This window comes from Saccopteryx bilineata, chromosome 2 (genome assembly GCF_036850765.1).
Source record: "Saccopteryx bilineata isolate mSacBil1 chromosome 2, mSacBil1_pri_phased_curated, whole genome shotgun sequence".
NCBI classification, from domain to species: Eukaryota; Metazoa; Chordata; class Mammalia; order Chiroptera; family Emballonuridae; genus Saccopteryx; species Saccopteryx bilineata.
In genome coordinates, this window is record NC_089491.1 from 307,930,963 (window position 1) to 307,945,723 (window position 14,761).

The window sequence follows — 14,761 nt, forward strand, 5'->3', positions numbered from 1 at the left end:
TTATTTGTGTACTTAATTATATATTAAATTGCAAATAAATTTTATACATGAACCCCCTTTCAGAAGACAATTTCTTGTTGCACTATAGAACATCTATTTACACGGGAAGAAGTATCATTTTCTATTATTGATAAAACAGTTGATCATATTACTGTAAATATTATGAAGACTTCAAAAATAAATAAATAAAATCTATCCTTTTTGTCTTCCAAGGCTTTCCATGCAGTTAAGCACTTGCCTTGTTTAACCAAATGCACTATTGGGAAATATCCTAGGTCAAAGAGATGCTCTTGAATTGGAAGACTAGGCTTTACAAAAATCAAAGTCCTTAAGGAATCATGTAACCTTCTTCACAGTGGGATACCATAGAGTCACTTACCGATTCCATATTTCCAAAATACCATTCAAGACAGTTAAAAAATCAGACTGATGATAAATATACATTAAATGAAAGACACAAACTGAGATTTGACAATATGATTGGTAATATCTGTGCTATGTGAAAGCTCCTTTAAAAAGAGTGTGGGCAATAAGACAGCATCTAAAGATTCAAAATGAATCAATAGTGTTGGATAACATATTCTCAACTTGGAAGCTGACTCAAGATAAGATTGGGGCATCTTCATCCATGAGTCTCAGTTTTGTGTCCCACCTATATATGGAATCATACAATTCTTAGTTTTTTCTGATTTATTTATTTCACTCAGTATAATGTTATCAAGGTCCATCCATGTTGGTCGTAAATGATCCTATGTCATCATTTCTTATGGCTTAGTAGTATTCCATATTTTATATGTACCACATCTTCTTTATCCAATCATCTATTGAAGGGCTTTTTGGTTGTTTTCATGTCTTGGCCACTGTGAACAATGCTGCAATGAACATGGGGCTACATGTGTCTTTACGTACCAATGTTTTTGAGTTTTGGGGGTATATACCCAGTAGAGGGATTGCTGGGTCATATGGTAGTTCTATTCTTAATTTTTTGAGGGACCACCATACTTTCTTATATAATGGTTGTACTACTTTACATTCCCACCAACAGTGAATGAGGGTTCCTTTTTCTCCACAGCCTCTCCAACACTTGTTATTACCTGTCTTGTTGATAATAGCTAATCTAACAGGTGTGAGATGGTATCTCATTGTAGTTTTGATTTTCATTTCTCTAATAGCTAGTGAAGAGGAGCATATTTTCATATATCTATTGGCCATTCGTATTTCTTCCTAGGAGAAATGTCTGTTCATGTCCTCTTCCCATTTTTTTATTGGATTGTTTGTTTATTTGTTGTTGAGTTTTGTGAGTTCTTTGAATATTTTGTATATTAGGCCCTTATGTGTGCTGTTGTTTTAAAATATCATCTCCCATTTAGTTGGCTGTTTGTTTTGTTGTCAGTTTCTTTTGCTGTGCAAAAGCTTCTTAGTCTGATGAAGTCCCATTCACTTATCATTGCCTTCACTTCTCTTGCCTTTAGACTCAAATTCATAAAATGTTCTTTATGGTCAAGGTCTATGAGTTTAGTACCTATGTTTTCTTCTATGTAATTTATTGTTTCAGGTCTTATATTTAGGTCTTTGATACATTTTGAATTAATTTTGGTATAAGGAGACAAACTGTAGTCGAGTTTCATTCTCTTGCATGTGGCTCTCCAGTTTTCCCAGCATCAGAGTATGGTGGTTACCAGGGGTAGGGGAAGGAAAGAGAGGGAGGGGGGAGGGGGAGGGGAAGGGGAGAAACACAAAGAAAACCAAATAGAAGGTGATAGGAGACAATTTGACTTTGGGTGATGGGTATACAACATAATCAAATGTCAAAATGATCTGGAGGTGTTTTCTCTGAATCTATGTACTCTAATTGATCAATACCACCCCATTAAAACTAACTGTCTAAAGAAAATTTATAAAAAAAAAAAAGATTAGGAGTATCTTCAATTAATGTAACAGGGAAAAGATGGCAATGAATTTTATTTTATTAACTATACCCACTCATAAATTGACCTCAGGTCACCAGATGTGTAGACACAATGAGATTTTTGTTGTTCTTTCTAGTCTAATTGAAATGATAATAAAAGAAATAGATCTATTTGAAAACAAAACAAAATAGCTATTTTAGTCTAGATTAAGAGGTAGCACCAAATGTAAGATTTACCTGGTGATTTTGAGTGGCCACCTGTGGAGTGACTTCAATGATGCAGGTTTATCTCTGGCTAACTGGTTAACCTTCTCCATGATCCCAATAATCCATGCTAGCCTGACCAGGCAGTGGCGCAGTGGATAGACCATTGGACTGGGATACGGAGGACCCAGGTCCAAGACCCCAAGATCGCCAGCTTGAGCACGAGTTCATCTGGTTTGAGCAAGGCTCACCAGCTTGGAGCCAAGGTAGCTCGCTCGAGCAAGAGGTTACTCGGTCTGCTGAAGGCCCATGGTCAAGGCACATATGAGAAAGCAATCAATGAACAACTAAGGTGTCACAATGAAAAACTAATGATTGATGCTTCTCATCTCTCTCCATTCCTGTCTGTCCCTGTCTATCCCTCTCTTTGACTCTCTCTCTCTCTGTCTCTGTAAAAATAATAATAATAATAATCCATGCTTGCTGAACTTAACCATATTTGGCAGACTTTATCTATGCACAGAACCAAGCTGCCTGTTCAGGCAGTGAACACATCAGAAGGCCTCCTGATGTCTCATGGAGGGTCTCATGCATGAGGCCAACATGTTTCCACAGGCCTAGCTCATAGCAGCCATCTTAGCCAGAACAGGGAGGATATAAATCACAAAAAACACTTTGTTTTCCTGTTGTTTGGCCAGGTTCTGCACATGGCCCATAATTCCAAAGTCCATGATGTCTGTGGCAGTGTGGACCTCGAGCGTGTGAGTGAGTCCTGCCGCTGTTCCGTTGAGCTTTGCCATATTCATCATCGCCTCCTGGTATGCCAACTCCATATCCTCTTGGATGACCGCTAGTTTAATTTTATTGCATTTTTCAGGAATATACAGCCACTGGTGCAATGCCACAGCTACTTGGGTCCCCATGGGCTTGGTTAGCAAAAGCATGTCCCCAGGCACTGCGTTATTTGGCGTGGTGTATTCATTGGGCTGGCAGACAATTGAAGCCACTCTTCCCAAAACAATCCAGAGGTTTAATACTGTTTAGTAGACATTGGGCCTCCTCTGCTGCATCTTTAAAATCCTGCATAACAAAGGGCATCACTTTATCCCTTTATCTGTCAGTCATTTATTACTGATTCCAAGGAGCATCAGCATATTGTCACATTCTGTGGCTCCCACTGTGTAGAGGACACTGAGGACATTGGCACATGCTATCCTGCTCATCAAATATGGGTCAGCCACTATAAGATAAATGCAATTCGTGGTTTGTGCCAAGGAATGACTACCATGCCTCAAAGGAATGACAACGAGTGTCCATCCCAATGCCAACATTTGGTTTAAGTGCTCCCAGAAACTGCTCATCGTCTAGGAAGTGGTCCTCTTGTAAGGATTCCAGAAACTTCTGCAAGATATCTTGGAGCACTCTGCAACCAGTACCCTTCAGTTCAGTATAGTGCATCTGGTTGTCCAGAAGCTCTTGGTCCAATTCACAACTTTCCAATCATCAGACTCCCTCATAGACATGGTTCTTGGAGCCAGTCAGCTCACAGCTTTGGCTCTTCCCCTCACCGTCCTAGTCTGCTGGTTTCTCTACAGATCCACCAGTTCGCTTTGTGCCCTCCACTACCTCCTGAAAAAAGCGTTCCCTTAAGTATTGCCTGAATAAAAATATCGCTTCTGGCAGCAGCGCAGAGGGGGTGGGAGCGACAGAGTAGCGCTAGAAGCGCAGGGACTCCACTGGCCTCTGTGGTCCCCGCCAAGAACCCGGAGGCCACGCAACTCTGTATGCTTCACCCAAGAGCAACAAAGACATTTCTTATGAGGCATTATTGTAGTGAAATAATTACATACATTGTATGTCAGGTAAAATTTTTTAATACACATACATCTCAATCATTTTATTTATGACCTATATTTCCAACTATTTATAGGTCATTTCTGCATGAATGTCAGAAGTCACCTTAAATTTAATGTGTCCAATATTTAACTCAAAGCTCCTTTCTTGACCTCCCCAACTTGTTTTCATCTGTTTCCCCTATGCTAATTAATGTCCATCATAACATAATAGCTAACATTTATTGAATGTTTATCTGTATTAACTCATTTAAAGCCCATAAAAATATTAAAACTCACCTACCCCCTGAAGTAAATGCAGTCATCTCTATTTTACAAATTAAAAAACTAAGTCACAGAAAAGCTGCCTGGTATGCCTTTCTCTCCCTTCCATCTCTGGCTCTTTTATACTTCAAGGATCAGACCAAGTATCCCCTCTCTGTGCAGCCTACCAAAACCTCCCACTCAAAGGTAAATATATAGCTCTCTATTTACACTCCTGCAGCATTTAGTACATAAGTACATAATAGTAGCAATTATCATAGTCTATGGCAGCAATTTTCAACCTTTTTTACCTCATGGCACACATAAGCTAATTGCTAAATTTCTGCAACATACCAAGAAACATTTTTTTGCAGACTAGCATAAAAAGATATTTGGTATAATTTTTTAGTCATTCACACCAGGCAGTTATTGTTGTGTAGGCTGTTGTCATTTTTTTATTTGACAGTCTAAAGGAAAAAAGGTCAGTGCACCTGACTAAGTAGCCAAACAATGCATATTTTTAAAGTTCTCACACTACACTGGATGAAAATCTCCAGTCTCTGGTAATTATATAGCTTAGTATTTTCTTAACTGCCTCCCCAACATGCCAATAAATTGTTTAGGGTCAGAAACATTTCTTCCTCTTCTTTGTTTCCACAGTGTCTAAATGAACCCTTCAAAAAAAAGTCTATTGGATTAGTTAATTAATATGAACATGAAGATTATGCTCACTAGTAGGAAATGCGCAGCTAAATCAATTTGAAAAGCTAGGTGCCATATTTGTAACAGGTATCTTATCCTCTCTGCATGTCATCATTTATTTCATGCATCTGTAAATTTTCATTAACAAACTATTGTCCCTAAATTTTCCTTGTAAGTACTTGGGAAATGAGACTACCGGCTCCATTTCAACAAATAAACACACACAAAAGAATTGGTAATATAATATTCTTTTTGTGCCTTACTTTTTTTTTTCCAAAAAAAAAGGAAGAGATAAAGTGCCCTGGCCAGATAGCTTGGTTAGCAGAGCATTGTCCCAAAGTGCAGAGGTTGCTGGTTCGATCCCTGGTCAGAGCACATACAGGAACAGACTGATGTTCCTCTCTCTCCCTCTCTCTCTCTCTCTCTCTCTCTCTCTCTTTCTCTCTCTCTCTCTCCCATCCCTTTCCTCTCTCTCTAAAAATCAATAAATAAAATTTAAGAGATAAACTAACTAACTGAAACAGCAAAGGCTCTATCAACAACATGATAAGGGCTCTGTGGAGTCTGAAAACACAGTTCCCAAGTAGATACCAAGAGACCAAGGGATTGAGGGTGATAAAGCAGAAAATGGGGAAAAGAAAGTCTGACATGTGAGAGATGATTAGGAGACGGAAAAGCTATAAACAGGGAGACCAATATCAGAAACAAGAAGCCAGACACAGCAGAAGCATATGGTAAGAAGTAGGGCAGAGATTTTTGCCTTGATCATCCCAGAGTTAGGAAAATGGGGCACTTAAATCATATGCTTTTGGGTCCATTCCCCTCCAGACCAAAGCTTGTCCTATTCATCTTCTCACTCACAGCACCCTATCACAGAAAGTAATGCCTGGTAGAGCTTAATAAATGTTTGTTGAACTGAACTTGGTTTGGGATTCAGATATAAGGAAAAGGAAAGGAGTCCTAGAAACCACTTTTAGAGTCTGGGTCTAGGGAATTGGAGAGTCTGGGTCATCCACAGAGCCACCTGGAGGAAAGAGATAAAAGGACCTGGCTTTTTGATGAAGAGGATGAGGCTGTTGTTCCCTCAGATCTGAGGGTACAGGGCCTCAGGATGTTTGGTAAAACTCTGAAGAAAAAGTGACTTGCAAATGTTGGTGTGTGAGATAGCCAAAGAAAGCATCTAGCTCTGAAACCACTTCCTTTACTTCTTGTTTATCAAAGAAGCCTCAGGGCTTTTACTCTGAGCAATTCTCTGCAGATGTGCTTGGGCTTCCAGCTCCCCAACTACACATCTTCATACTTTTATTATTAAACTAAAATTGAACCAGTACCTCAAAGAATTTTAGAGCCCCTGTGTAGACATTCTGTAAGCAGATACAGGAACTACTTGAGCAGATAAAAACAATTTTTGGCTCTGCTTTTTCCAATGCCCTCTGAGGTTCTGGCACATTTCATTTAATCTACTCTCCCTCTGCCTGAAATGCTTTACTTCCCCGTCCTTTCCCCCCACAACTTCACATATCAATGCCCATTCATCTCTTATTGAGCAGCTCCAGTGTCTTTTCCATATTTTGTTTTCATTGTATTACCTCTTCATTCATAGCAGTTTTCAAGTTTTGTCTTTAAATATTTCTCCTGTGACTATTTGATCATGTCTTTCTTCCCCCTCTAAACTGTGACTTCCATCAAGACACAGATCATGTTTGGTTTGGCTCACCATTTTGTATCCAGAGTGCCTAACCCTGTACAAGTTACAGAGGAAGTCCTCAATGTTTAATATTTTGATTAATTAATGAAGATGCAACAGTTTGTGGAGCCTTTATTTAACTGGTTTACCTGGAATGTGACAACCCTTTGGCACATGTCTCAGTAACAAAGTTTTTTACTCCTAAGTATATTATCTTAATAAGTTTCCAAACTTTAGATAAAAATGCAGTAAAAAGTAATGACTATTTCCTGTACAGAAAATATAGTTAACAGTTATAAAACACAGAAATGAGTTAACACTACAGATCTAACTAAAACTGCTATCATTTGAAAGGTGTGCTTACAAGGCCGGCACTTAGCTGGTATCTGGGAACTTGGATTTTGGGAAAGTGAGACCATTCCCTGATAAGAGTTCACTGAACCTAAACTATTTTTACAAATAATTTAGTTTGTACTGAACACCTACTTTCCTTCTGGGATTCTAGAATTTTGATCCATGCTGTCTAAATAAAAAGTACCTACATTACTGACTATAATAAAAACCCTGGAATCCTAAGCATAGGCAAGTTTCCCTGAAAGACAGTATTTCAATCGTAGTTGCTTCACTTTATCAGGGGTCTCAAACTTGCGGCCCGCCGAACAATTTTGTGCGGCCCGCAGACTAATCCACGAAGTTCAAAATATTTTGGATAAAATTAAGTAAGCCTAGGGGCCTACTTGTATTTTTCATTTCTCTAGCATCCTAGCTAGATATTAGCTTAGTTAACAGCAGTTGTGATGCGAACTACAGTTTCTGGTCGTTTTGTGACACTGAGTAAACTGCATGTACGATTGTGCTTGTTGTACTGATTTTTTTTTGTTTTCAACTGCAGTGAGAAAAATGTTGCGTAACAGTTGCCTTTTGTAGACCTAGTGCTGCCCGTCGAACAGCTGTGATCTTGCTCTGCGGCCCACATGCTGAGTTGAGTTTGAGACCCCTGCTTTAGTTGTTCATTGCTTGCTTGTTATATGTGCCTTGACCAGGCCAGCCCAGGATTTCGATCTAGAGACCTCAGTGTTCTAGTTTGACGCTTTATCCAGTGCGCCACCACAGGTCAGGCCATATTTCACATGTCTTGTCAGGACACATTGCTAGAGGAATTAAGCACATCCTGTGTGGCTCCACTGGGAGAAGACTCTGGAAAGCTTATACCTGATTTCTTCTGGACACCACTCCATGTACCAATCCCTTTTGTGGAATTTACTTTGTATCTATTCATTGTAAAAAATCACAGCCATGGGTAGGACAATAAGCTGAATCCTGTTAGTCCTCCCAGAAAATCACTGAAACTGAAAGTAGTCTTGAAAAACCCTAGCACGCCTCCTGAATGGTTTTATAATCTATCCAACTTTTCTTCTTTCACCAATAGCTACTGTAATTTAAGCCACCATCATCTCACTTACACAACAGCATTTTACCTCCTGTTGCCAACCTTTTCCCAGTCCAATCTATGCTCTTACGCCACAACCAGGTGGATCTTTCCAAAACACAAATATAATAATGCCATCTGGAGGCAGAAAGAACCAATGGACAGCTCTAATGTATACCACTATATCTATAATAGCTCATAAGTTGAAAATTTGTAACTAGAAACATTTCTTTGATCAGAGAAAAAATGAAAAAGATATCCAGTGATATAATTTTCAAAAAATATCCCAAGTCTTACTGGTATTATGAACTAGTTCTATCATATTTGGTGAAAATATCATGCCTGTATAATTTTAACTGTTTAAAAGCATAGAAAATGGTGGGAAACTTCAAAATTCATTGACCACTATCAATATAATTCTGATTGCAAATTAGATATGGATGATTCTCCAAAAAGAAAAATAAAGATCAGGGATCAGCCAACTACAACCTGTGAACAAATCCTACCTGCCAAGTGTTTTTATATGGCCCATGGGCTAAGAATAGTTATGACAATTTTAAAATATTTTAAAACACTCAAAAAAAGAATGATATTGGTGATGTGTGAAAATTATATGAAATTCAAATTTTAATGTTCATAAATAAAATTTAATTAAAACATTCAATACTCATTTGTTTATGTATGGACTATCATTGTTTTCACACTACAGCAGCAAAATTGAATAGTTGTAATGGAAACTGTATGACCTACAAATTTTAAAATGTTCCCTATCTTGACCTTTATAAAAAAAATTTTTTTAACTTTCTCATAGAACAATCTCATTTTTAAATGTGTTAAAATTCTTAATTTGAATTTTAGCAATGCATTAAAATTAAAAATCCAATCAAGTATGGTTTATCCCCAGAACGCAAGAATTATTTATCTTTAAGAAGTCCTGCCTGACCAGGCGGTAGCACAGTGGATAGAACGTCGGACTGGGATGCGGAAGACCCAGGTTCGAGACCCCAAGGTCTCCAACTTGAATGCAGGCTCATCTGGTTGGAGCAAAAGCTCACTGGCTTGAGCCCAAGGTCGCTGGCTCGAGCAAGGGATTACTTGGTCTGCTGAAGGCCCTTGGTCAAGGCACATATGAGAAAGCAATCAATGAACAGCTAAGGTGTTGCAACACGCAATGAAAAACTAATGATTGATGCTTCTCATCTCTCCGTTCCTGTCTGTCTGTCCCTGTCTATTCCTCTCTCTGACTCTTTGTCTCTATAAAAAAAAAAAAACAATTAAAAAATTATTAAAATATATTTTTTAAAAAAGAGAAGTCCTATAGCCTGCCCAGGCAGCGGTGCAGTGGACAGAGTGTCAGACTGGGCGCAGAGGATCCAGGTTCAAAACCCTGAGGTCACTGGCTTGAGCACAGGTTCATCTGGCTTGAACACAGGCCCACCAGCTTGAGCACCAGGTCATTGGCTTAAACATGGGATCAAAGACATGACTCCATGGTCACTGGCTTGAGTCCAAAGATCACTGTCTTGAAGCCCAAGGCTGCTAGCTTGAGCCCAAAGTCACTGGCTTGAGCCCAAGGTCACTGGCTTGAGCAAGGGGTCACTCTCTGTGCTGTAACCCCCTAGTCAAAGCACAAATGAGAAAGCAATCAATGAACAACTAAAGAGCCACAACAAAGAATTGATGCTTCTCATCAATCTCCCTTTCTGTCTGTTTGTTCCTATCTATCCCTCTCTCTGTCTCTGTCTCACACACACACACACACACACACACACACTCACACACACACAGTGTCTTCTATTGTGCCTGACTGGTGGTGGTGTAGTGGATTGAACATTGGCCTGGGATGCTGAGGGCCCTGGTTCAAAACCCCAAGGTTTCCAGCTAGAGCACAGGCTCATCAGCTTAAGCATGGGCTTGCACTGGCTTCAGTGGGATTATCAGCTTGAGCACAGGGTTTCTGGCTTGATTGCAGAATCATTGATGTGATCCCAAGGTAACTGGCTTGAGCCCAACGTCTTTGGTTTGAGCAAAGAGTCACAGGCTCAGCTTGAGCCCTCTGGTCAAGGCACATATGAGAAGCAATCAGTGAACAACTAAAGTGAATCAACTATGAGTTGATGTTTCTCATCTCTCTCCTCCCCCCATCTCTTTTACTTCTTGTCTCTCCCTCAAAAAAAAAAAGGTCTTCTATTGCATTTTATCATTTAAGCACATTAAAGGGGAGAAAAAAACATAATCATCTTGACAGATTCCACAAAATATATTTCATAAAATTTAACACCCATGACTAATTAAAAAGAATATTAGCAAGCTAAAAATAGAAACTTGATCAATGTTTCAGTCAGTGTCTAATCATCTTATCAGAAAAACTGAAACCATTTAAAATATTGCAAATTCAGCAAATTGCCTACTGATGGAAGGATTTAAAGAATAAATGGAGAAGATGAAGCTGCTAAGCAATTAGTAATTCCAGGGAGTTGTTGCCACTCCTAGGGGGATTTGCCTTTGAAACCAATGCTGCCACATTGCAGGATGTCAAGAGTCCATATTTTCACCAACACCATAAGAATCTGGGAGCCTAAGGTCATCTGTCATTGCAGATGTCACCATTAAAGCCACACTGATAAGATTTCTGGAGTGACTGCTAGAACTATTGATACATTGCTAGACCAGGAACCCTGGAGCTGTACTCATTTTTCACCATTGCTGCCACTGCTAGAGGCATTATCAGAAACCAAGGGGAAGGAAAATCATCATTTCTTTCTTCTTCTCATCGTTCAGTCTTTCACTAGTACCACTCATTAATAAAACCTTGTATCTCTTGTGAATATTGATAAAAAAAATTCTCCAAAACCATATTACAAACCAACTTCAACAGCATATTAAATGATTATACAACATGACCAACTGGAAAAATTTCTGAAATGCAAGTATGGTTCAACATATATAAACTAATCAATGTAATAGAACATTTAACAAAATGAAGGGGGGGAAACCACATAATCATCTCAATTAATGCATTAAAAGCATTGGACACACTTTAAGTTTTCATTAATAACAGTTTAAAATTAGAAACTCAAGGACATTACCTCAACATAGTAAAAACCATGTATTCATTTGCTAAGTCAGTGTATTAACGGTAAGGTCCTGCAAATTTGTTCCAAAAATTCTGGTAGGTTTTCCTGGCTTCTTTGAGAACTTGAACTTTACTTAAATTCTTTTGTTTAGGTACTCCCTCCCTTAACCCAGCAAGGATATGTTCTTTATAATATTCACATTTTGGTAAATCCCTGTCATTAACATTTCATCAGGGATTTGCTGTAGGAATGGCCACAGAAACTTCAGCTCCAATTGGGTTTTGAGGATCATTGTGCAGGTGATTAGCCTCTTCTCTAGCTTTTTCTAAAATGGTTCACTGTTCTTCAGCAGTAAATATTCAGCATTTGTTGAATGTCTATCTAAGCCAGGTTAAAGGAGATAAAGATAGAAGCAAAGGGGCTTTGTATCTTTAAAGTGTCCTTCCAATATACTGGTACCGCACTTCTCCAGTTAATGAGGACTGAGGAGGAAAAGGAAGTATATATCCCCATCATTCCTGCTGGCTGGCCATTTGCATCCTGACCCCCTACTGGCATCTGTCTTAAAGGATATTGCCCTGTCTATGTTGGAGCAGTCCCTTGACATAATTGAGTATCCCTATGAGTATGAGAAGGAGAGGCCATTCCTTTATCAATAGTCTTGGGACCCCTCCTTAAGGGGGCGCGGCCTGCACGGCAGCTTTGTTATTTCTGTATGGGGTGGAGGGGTAAGCACCACAGGAACAGGAGCCCTTGCTGAATTTAGTTGCATCATAGAATCATCATCCCCTTCATCTGAGGGGGTTTCTGACTGAATAGGTTTAGTCAATTACTCCATCTTTTGTACCAGAATTTTACATTTTCTTTGAAGAGGTCTGTTCTGATATAGTAACATGAATGACCTCAACACACGGGATCATATCCCATTTCTTTTCTTTTTTACAAAATAGTCCAAGCTGTAGGTGATAGTGTTATTTAGAGATCTGTCCTCTGGCCAGTGTTCTTTTGAATCTAAAACATACAGTGACCAGGCTACAATGCACACAAAAATCATTCTTTTCCTGTTCATGGATTTATAGCTGTATGTTCCCCAGTTCTGTAAGCCATAGCCAAGAGGGCTACATTGGGGTACAGGGATGGACCCCATGTTACTAATATTGTTGTCAATCAAAGTAATCACTTATTTTTAGCTCAAAATATTTTAATTAAGTCCTAGGAGTAGACAGTTTTGATGAAAAGGAACAAATAGAAGATAAGTAGTTCTAAGATTTAACAATTCAGCAACCCTTATATCCTTCTAAAGTTTGTCCAGTGACAAGTCAGACATACAGACAAGACCGTAGGAGGGGTTGGATGGGACAAACTTCTCACCAAACCCCAAATATTTTGGACCCTGAGCATTACCCCCTCAGAGGAGGCAAACACAATGCATACAGTTGAGATAAGGCATACAACTATCTAGAGCAGCGGTCCCCAAACTACGGCCCGCAGGCCGCATGCGGCCCCCTGAGGCCACTTATCCGGCCCCTGCTGCACTTCCGGAAGGGGCACCTCTTTCATTGGTGGTCAGTGAGAGGAGCATAGTTCCCATTGAAATACTGGTCAGTTTGTTGATTTAAATTTACTTGTTATTTATTTTAAATATTGTATATATTTATTCTCATTTTGTTTTTTTACTTTAAAATAAGATATGTGCAGTGTGCATAGGGATTTGTTCATAGTTTTTTTTATAGCCCGGCCCTCCAACGGTCTGAGGGACAGTGAACTGGCCCCCTGTGTAAAAAGTTTGGGGACCCCTGATCTAGAGTTAGACCGGGTCTAGCTTCCACTGCCCACGCTTCCAACATTTGCTGAAACACAGTCAAAATTGATCCCCTTCTCACAACAGGAGACACAGACTCAACAAATCACAATTATAGTTTTAATCAAACTTCAAACAAGATTTCTCCTTGAATTTCCCCTAGTCATGAGATCGAGCAAACAAGCCAAGTTATTAAGGGCTTGTCTTCCTTTCAGTTCCCACCAAATTTCCCCAAGTTCAGTAGAGAGAAAGACTAGCAAAACTATCTTCAAACATATTAAGATTCTCAGCAGTTTTCACTGAGTTTCCCCAAATTTGGGAAAGGGTTATTTTCTTAGAGTTCTTACTTGGGAAATCTTACCAGGAAATGCCTTTGATTTTCAAAATTAGAACAGATCCCAAATCCAGACTTTTTCTAAAATCCTTTGTTTCTTATGCTGCAAACAAAAAGCACCCAGTCTTAGACAACTATCCAGCTTCTGCTTCCAAGACAATACATCTGGGCAGCTGGTAGGTGGAAGCCTGGTGGCAAGCCTCAGGCCAGGGGTCACTGAATCCACCTACAAAAAGACCCCATGCTAGGTGTCAAAATTGTCACGGACTAAATGCACCGAACAAAGCCCAATTAAAGGTGAACAGGAGTTTTCAGCAAAGAAAAGTAAATGCTTATTTAAAGAAATTACACCACTCTCAGAGATACAGGTGAGCAAATGCTCTAAGATGCGACTCCCAATGGCTTCTAGAGGATGGGTTATATGGGGAGGAATCATATATTATGGTGACTAAGGGAGTTAGGATTGTGAGCTCTACTAATTGGTCAAACCAAGGTAGGGGTTCTGCAGAATACCATTGCATCTGGTCCTGATATCAGCCATGTTGTTATTCTGTCTGGCTTTGCAAGGATGTGGTTGGTGGGGTCATTCCACTTTTCTGAGTCTAGAGTTGAAACACAAGTGAGGTCTATGTGTTATCTTTAGTTTAAACAAAACGGTCTCTGTGATCAACAGATATGAGGCTTTATTCTGAGAATTGTTTGATGGGGGTCAGAATCTGAAGTCTGAGGGCTTAATGATTAAGGGAGTAAACATTTAAAGAAAGAGAGAGGCAGGTAAGTCATGGTGCTATCAGATTGGACAATGCCAATTTGAATCAAAAGGAAAAAAGGGGAAAAGATTACATTAAAGAAATTAAGTGGCCTGGACGGTGCTCAATGGTTAGAGCATTGGCCCGGCATATGGACATCCCAGATTCGATTTCCAGTCAGGACACACAGGAGAAGCAACCATTTGCTTCTCTCTTCCTCCCTCTCTGCCTTCTCTCCTTCCTCACCTCCCGCAGCCAGTGGTTTGAGCATGGCCCCGGCGCTAAAGATATCTTGGTTGGTCTGAGTGCTTTAGCCTCCAGAGCTAAAAATAACCTGGTACTCGAGCGTTGGCCCCAGACAGGAGTTGCCAGGTGGATCCCAGTCGTGATGCATGCAGGAGTCTGTCTCACTATCTCCCACTCCTCTCACTATTAAGAAAAAAAAAGAAAAGAAAAGAAATAGAGTTTCTGTATGGTTACACTGAGGACAAGAGACCAAACAGTGAAACAAAAGATGCTTCCATTACTCTAATGGCTTGGGACATTCCAAGGGTTTTAGGAGGTGTGAGCCAGGAACCATGGCTCACATCATATATATGTATATATTTAATATTATTATAATATATTTAATATATTTAATTATATATAATATATATTTATATTTCTCATAAATTATAATATCATAGGTAATAAAACATTTTGGAAATTGATAATGTTAGTAGTTGTACTGTGAATATAATTAATGCCACTGAATTATATATGTAAAACACTAA

General features: G+C 39.3%; 1 long non-coding RNA gene and 1 pseudogene across 1 annotated transcript in view; both read right to left on the reverse strand.

The window, feature by feature from the left end:
- Positions 1-2,116: 2,116 nt before the first annotated feature.
- LOC136323335 (selenide, water dikinase 1-like) lies at positions 2,117-3,636 on the reverse strand (annotated as a pseudogene).
- A 10,130-nt stretch (positions 3,637-13,766) lies between these two features.
- LOC136326152 (uncharacterized) overlaps positions 13,767-14,761 on the reverse strand; it is a 60,591-nt gene continuing 59,596 nt past the window's right edge. Inside the window, exons 3-4 of the long non-coding RNA XR_010729399.1 lie at positions 14,235-14,417; positions 13,767-13,841 (exon numbers count right to left, since the gene is read on the reverse strand). This is a non-coding gene — a long non-coding RNA (uncharacterized lncRNA). The remainder of the gene's footprint in view (positions 13,842-14,234; positions 14,418-14,761) is intronic.